Source organism: Trifolium pratense, linkage group LG5, assembly GCF_020283565.1.
Source record: "Trifolium pratense cultivar HEN17-A07 linkage group LG5, ARS_RC_1.1, whole genome shotgun sequence".
Lineage (NCBI taxonomy): Eukaryota > Viridiplantae > Streptophyta > Magnoliopsida > Fabales > Fabaceae > Trifolium > Trifolium pratense.
The window spans coordinates 10,333,445-10,340,054 of NC_060063.1; positions in this window are offsets into that span (position 1 = coordinate 10,333,445).

Consider the following 6,610-nt stretch of genomic DNA (forward strand, 5'->3'; position numbering starts at 1 on the left):
TTATACCCTATAATAGCGCATTTTACATAACCGCTATAGTAGATGAAATTGATAAATAAAAAATTGTCGTGTGTGGGTCTCGAACCCTTGACCCCTTGGTTGCTAATAATGATATAATATATTTATTTTTTGACAAAATATAATATATTAATTAAATAATAATAATAATTTTAAAAAAAAACTGAGATCTATCAAATTTTCAAAGCTCCCAATCTCAATCCCACGATCTTCAAACCACTTCCAGCAAACATTGAACTCAAACCCTATAAACAAAATCAATCTTCTTATAGCTTCAAACCTAAAGGAATCGAACTTCTCTTATCAAAAAAAAAAAAAAAAAAAAAAAAAAAGGAATCGAACTTCGATAAAATTCGTTCCTCTGTAATCAAACTCAGAGCAATCGAAACTCAAAGATGTTGTTTTCCAAGAGCAATCGTTTCCCATTAATCGTTGGTCTTCTCCAATCACACTCGTCAATCCTAATATCCAAGAACCTAGAAACCACCGTGAACCCTATCCCATAATCCATAAATTATCTTCTATCCAAGAACCTCAATCCAATAACCCACCGATTTAACTGTCGGAAGTCGTACTCGTTCATCCCCGTGCTCTTACAACTCAAACTGCCATCATTAAGGTATGCTTAGGATAAGTTACAGTATATGTGGGATATAACTCAAACTGCCAGCAGCCAACTCTGGTTTATATCTTAATGTGTGTATAGTGCAGGTTGGAAATGTCTGGTAATTGCTCATGTTACTCTGAGTGTTGTAATTGCTACATGGGTAATAGTCTGTGCTTCAGTTGGAACATATTCATCTCTAATTTGTGTAGGTGCAGATGAGCTGACTTGACACCTTTATATCAGCATTTAAGTTTAGAATTTTTTTTTCACAATCTTTAATAGTATGTTCCCCTGTATTTTTTTCACTTGTTGGTAGAGTTTAGAATTGTTGGTTCAGTGTGTGTGTTTTGTGTGTGATTGTTCATTATTTTTGTGGATCCTAGTATTATACTTAGTTTCTTATTCATGGATTTTACAATCTTTTCGATTTCGTGTTAATTATACCAAGTGATTACTGCAAACTTATAAAAGGTATTATTTGGAGAAGGTAATTTCTTATTCGTTTGGTAATTTTGATGGATAAGATAGAAACTTGTGACAATAGGCTGAGACCACCCTTTGAGTTCCCAATCACATCTAGCCCCTCGTTGCAAAAATAATGATAAATAGTTAACTATATGACTTGGTGTTACTTAAAATTTAGAGTAAAACTAAAATATCTTAGCTAAGTTTTTGTTTTTTGGTAAGCAACTGATAATGATGGGTTTAAATTTCTGGCCGTCCTTGAATTTTGCACTGTTCAGTAGTAAAAGGGAATTTGTGATTTATCGAAGCTGTTTCCCATTCTTTTGTGTGGTAGAAGCAAAAATATTGTTATATGTCCTATACTTGTCTCATAGACAAAATGAAGTGTGAGAAAGATGAAAGCGTGAGTGTGACAGAAGAGAGAGTGGAAAACATATATCTTTAATTTCCAATTTGGCACACTATAAGGTTTTGTATTCATGGTTGAGATGTTATGAACTGATTTTTCCTACAAATCTAATTTGGTAATTAGTAAGTAGAGCCATGTAAATGATTTCAAGATAGTTTTGCAGGTTTTTCTTTCAGAGGTGTGGTTTTGTGCATTCATTTTTCAATATGGTACATAACTTATCAACACTGCACATCAAGAGTACTACTAGTACAACTATGTGAGGTGACTCATTATACATAATCTCAAGGTAATTTCAATTTTTCTCTGTAATTTAATTTATTTATTTTGTTGACAAACTGTAATTTAATTTTTAAGATTCAACTTTTTGGGTTTTTTTTTTGTTTTGTTTTTTGTTTTGTTTTTTGTAATGGGTTTGTGTAGGAAGAGGGTTTATTGAACTTGAAGGACCTCAATTCACAAGAAGGTGACAATGAAGATGTAAAGAGTTACGGTCAGACTTTATAATATGCAGATATTTATAATTATAAGTTATCATTAAGGGTTAATTTGTTTGGCAGGGTGGAGGGTAGGATTGAATTTTTCTGCTTTAGGCTGCTCATACATATTAGAGCATAACTTTGGCTTAATTTAATTTATTTGAGATCATTTGGCAAATGTAAAGTACTTTTCTAAAATCTTTTTTGGGAGTTCGAGATTCATTGAGTTTCTCACTTAGAGATGTTTCTGACATTATTTATTGATCACACTTTAATCAGAACATATGGATTATTCATCGCTTGTACTTTGTTTATTTGATATTTTAGGTGTTGGGGACTTTCATCACTGAATGGGGTGAGGGAAAGGCTAACTGTGATATACTGCTTTCAACAAAGGAGTCTGCACGAATGTATGCAGAATGTCTGCCAGAGCTTGCTGTTCATTTAGGCTTCAATGGGTGGCTAGTATATATTTCATCATCTCTCTGTGCATTTTTGCTGCAAGTTTTTTATTTTTATTTTGTTGTAATGTCCTATATTGTTTATGAGATTTGCAACTAGTTTTTGGATCAATATATGTTTTGGCCATTTAGTCTTTTATAATTCTAGTGTTATAGTCCAGTCCATATGGAGTCTTTCTTTGTATATGTTTTGGCCACTTAGTTTCATGTGATTCTAGTGTCAATGTTATGTGATTCTAGTGTCAATGTTATGTGATTCTAGTGTCAATGTATGTGACTATGTATTTGATTATGATTAATGAAAATCAAAGGTATTTATTTTTTAAATTCCAGAGAATGTCGAAAGCAAAAAAAATAAAAAATGATGACATACGATAGCGCTTTTTGCACAGGCGCTATTAAAAGTTTACCCAGATTAGTTTTAAAAAAAGGACATATAATAGCGCATTTGTGACACGGGCGCTATTAAATATGTACCTATGACAACGTTTATAGAACAAAGCGCTATTAAAGCTCCGTTTCGAAAGATATCATGGGCAGTGTTAAACAGCATACTATAGCGCATTTTACTAAAAGCGCTGTTAAAAATGCACATTTGATAGCATTTTAAAACGCTATTGTAAGCATCCAGACTTATAATAGCGGTATCAGTAATAGCGTTTTAAAATGCTATTAAAAGTCAAAACAAGTGCTATTAAAGGGGCCTTTTTGTAGTAGTGGAGGGGATTGGGAAACAGGTGGTCTCCTCGGGGGAGAACTGTTCCTTGAGCTACGTTGGTTTCTTTCCAAACGTTCAAGTCTTTTGTTTTGTTCATCGATTTTGCGGTTTTGTCCTTGCAGAGCCTCTGTAGTTTGTTTCAGAGCAGCGACGAGCGCTGCTAGATCAGCGTTGGTCACTGAAGCTGTGGACATATCAGTATCTGCTGTTTTCCCCTGCACGGACTGTGGTTGCTTCCCCGACTGCTTCTCCGTTAAGACGATCAGGTCGCCGTCCTCAAAAGCCCAGGAGAGGTCCTGCCCATCTCTGGAGTCAGTCTCGGGGAGGACCTGGAGGTGAGTGGTTCGAACGGGAGATAAGACAGTGTTCCGGGGAGAAGTCTGGACGGCAATATTCACGTCCTCAGTGTCATTGTTGTTGAATTGTGATGAACTGGCCATGTTGATTAGTGATTGATTGGTTTTGCTCTTTAGTTTCTTGGTTGGAATAAAGAAGGGGAGAACTCAGTTCCCGCATACGGCGCCACTGATCTTAACTGTTGATCAGAACAGGTAGATGGTCAGCTGGCAGTCCGTTGAGCAGGTGGTTGACGGCGGGTCGAGCAGCTGATCCACGTAGGGGGATTGTACCTGCAGGTGCTCCGATGCCAAAGTTAGAGAGGGAATGAGAGCAAGAGAGTTACAAGAGAGAGAAAGTAATTGAGTGAATGAATAGTGTTACCTAACTCTCCTGTATAGGAGAGCTTATATAGCCTTCTGCTCTGGGCCAAAGGTCCTCTTATTGGGTTGGATCAAGCCAGGCCCAATAGATGAACTGCCAAGATATTACCCTTAGATAGTGGGTGAAGCAGGGATCTGCTCCTATCTTGGTGGAGAGGTTCCACCATATTTTGCTGACATGGATGTGTGGGACAAACTATCATGGACTTAGGGGGTATGAAGTGGACCAGTTCTAGTCTAGTCCAGAACAAATATAATTCAAAGATAAACAATTTCTATAAAAATGAACACTCAATCAACTTAAGCAAAACCCAATTAATCCGAAACCACATGGTTCAAACATTTCTATCTCACCTTCCTTGGAACAGAAGACTCTTGTAAGTGAGTGTTCAAATGCAATTTAAGGGGAGTAATTTCACGTTACAAGATTTAGGCATTACATAGAATATTTCAATCATTTATATTTATGCCACAAGAAGAAAAAAAAACCTATAACAATAGCTATAACAATATCCATAACATTTGAGATTCAGCTTCTTATTAATTCAAAATTGTTACAAGACTTTCTAATATTAGAAATAGAAACGATCCCACAACACTGAGTTCAACTACCTCAACCTCAAGCACATCAAGGTCTACTACTAGAAACACTGAGTTCTGTTTTGAATGCTCCACAAGTCATGTTCCAACAGAGAACATTAATCATAATGACTAAAAAAGCAAAATCATGTTCCTTGTACTCTTACTTTCTAACATTAAGCTTAGATAACAAACAGTTAGCAAAAGAGGGAAGGTTTACTAATACTGACCTTCCAATAACCCCTTCATAAAAAACAAAGAAAGAACCATCCTTGCTATTTCAGACTGTCCCTTTCCGACCAGCTCCAGTAGCCATTTGTAACACTGTTGCTTTCCGAGTAGCTCTTTCAGACTAGAGACTTAAGAAACACATTTCTAATAAGAAAAAATAAGTTGAAGAATCACATAAGAACTTATATGATAAATGCTTAATTAAGCTACTTATCCAAAACAAGCCCTAATTCAATGTATAGAAATATATTCAATAAATGGATATACAACTTATATTCAATGTGACAAACCTTTTCATCGACAAAGATGAACGATACTGATTCTCGATGATGCATCCAAGTATCACAGCACAAACAAGTGAACACATCAACATTAAGTATGATCATTATCATTGATATCTCCACTTGTATGAAATATGAAGAGCAATCCATCTACTGAAGTAGAAAAGAGCTTCCCTTGCTCGTCAGGGACAAACTAAATCTAGAATCAAACACAGATTTTTACAAATTAGGCAAAGATTCATTCATGCTTCACATTCAAAAATCAAATAATTCGTGCATGAGACTAATTGAAGATATCTCATTACATTCTGTAATTGAAATCCCTAATCTAAACAAATTAATTGAACAAAATTGATTATAACCTAATCTAAATTGCATAGTATAGTTTATGATATATAGTTTAAGATAAAAACTGAGAAATCAATCAAAAACTCAATTAATTTGTGCATTTTACTTTGTTTGGTTTCGACATTTGCACAATTGATGCATCAATAGCATATCTTCTATCCTTGTCAACATCCTCGATTACTTTTTTCTTGTCATCCACAGGGGGAAGAGGAATCTGCACAACGAATTATGTGTAACCATAAATTTGTTAACCATAATTTTATTAACCATAAATTTATATTACAGTGGAGTGCCAGTATGGCTGCATTATATTTTAGGCACAGTATTCGGGACATACAATCAGCCTTTTATGGTATGTAGTATGTATGTACTTTGAATTGTAACTCATGCTAAGGTTCAAATAAGGATTTAAATTGCGGTCCGTATCCACAATTGCGGTCCGTATCCGCAATTGCGGTGTGATCTTAATTCACACGTAGAGCCGCATCGTAACCGTATCACAACCGCATCAGAAGCCGCATCAGATATTTTCGGCGATGTTCGTTCAAATTTTCTCATCAAACAATAAAATTTATGAACTTCAAATCCTAATTTGTGTCAAATTAATGAAAAATCTTACTTTTAACAATCTCTCAACAGTGTATTTTAATTACATTCAAATTATTGTTTATGGAATAAACTAAAACTATGCAATGGTGGATAAATAGTGTAGTTACATAGTAGTTTCATTTAACAAGTGTTTATTAAGTCAACTCCAAAACATAACAACTCAACTACTGGTTAAGTCGTCTAATGTTAAAATTGGAATTAGAACTGACTTAAAATATTATTTTTTAACCGACTTAAAATATACCCTAAAGGAAAATGATGAATGGTGCGAATAAAAGAGTATGCGAAAGGCGACGAATGACGTGGCGTAGTATTTTCATAATTAATCTGAAAATCCAAAGGTACAAATCTAGCATACACCGTGTACGACCTACGTCTTTTCTACACTATGATTTTACCAATCACCAATATCTCCACCACCGCTTCATCAACATTAACCACCCATGGTATCTTTAATATCTTGCAAGTTGTGACTGGGTAATTTTCTCCAGCAGGGGTGGTGTGGTGGATAACAATGGATAAGAGGTTGTAGACAAGGGAGTTAGATTCAACGGTGAGCCTGCCGTGTTTCTGTTGCGACGGAGGTCACCGTCGTTGCGGGCTTGCGGAGGTTCCGACGTGAGGAAAATCCAATTTATGGATTTCACAACCACACCTATTATATTGCTGGAGGAGGAGTAACTATT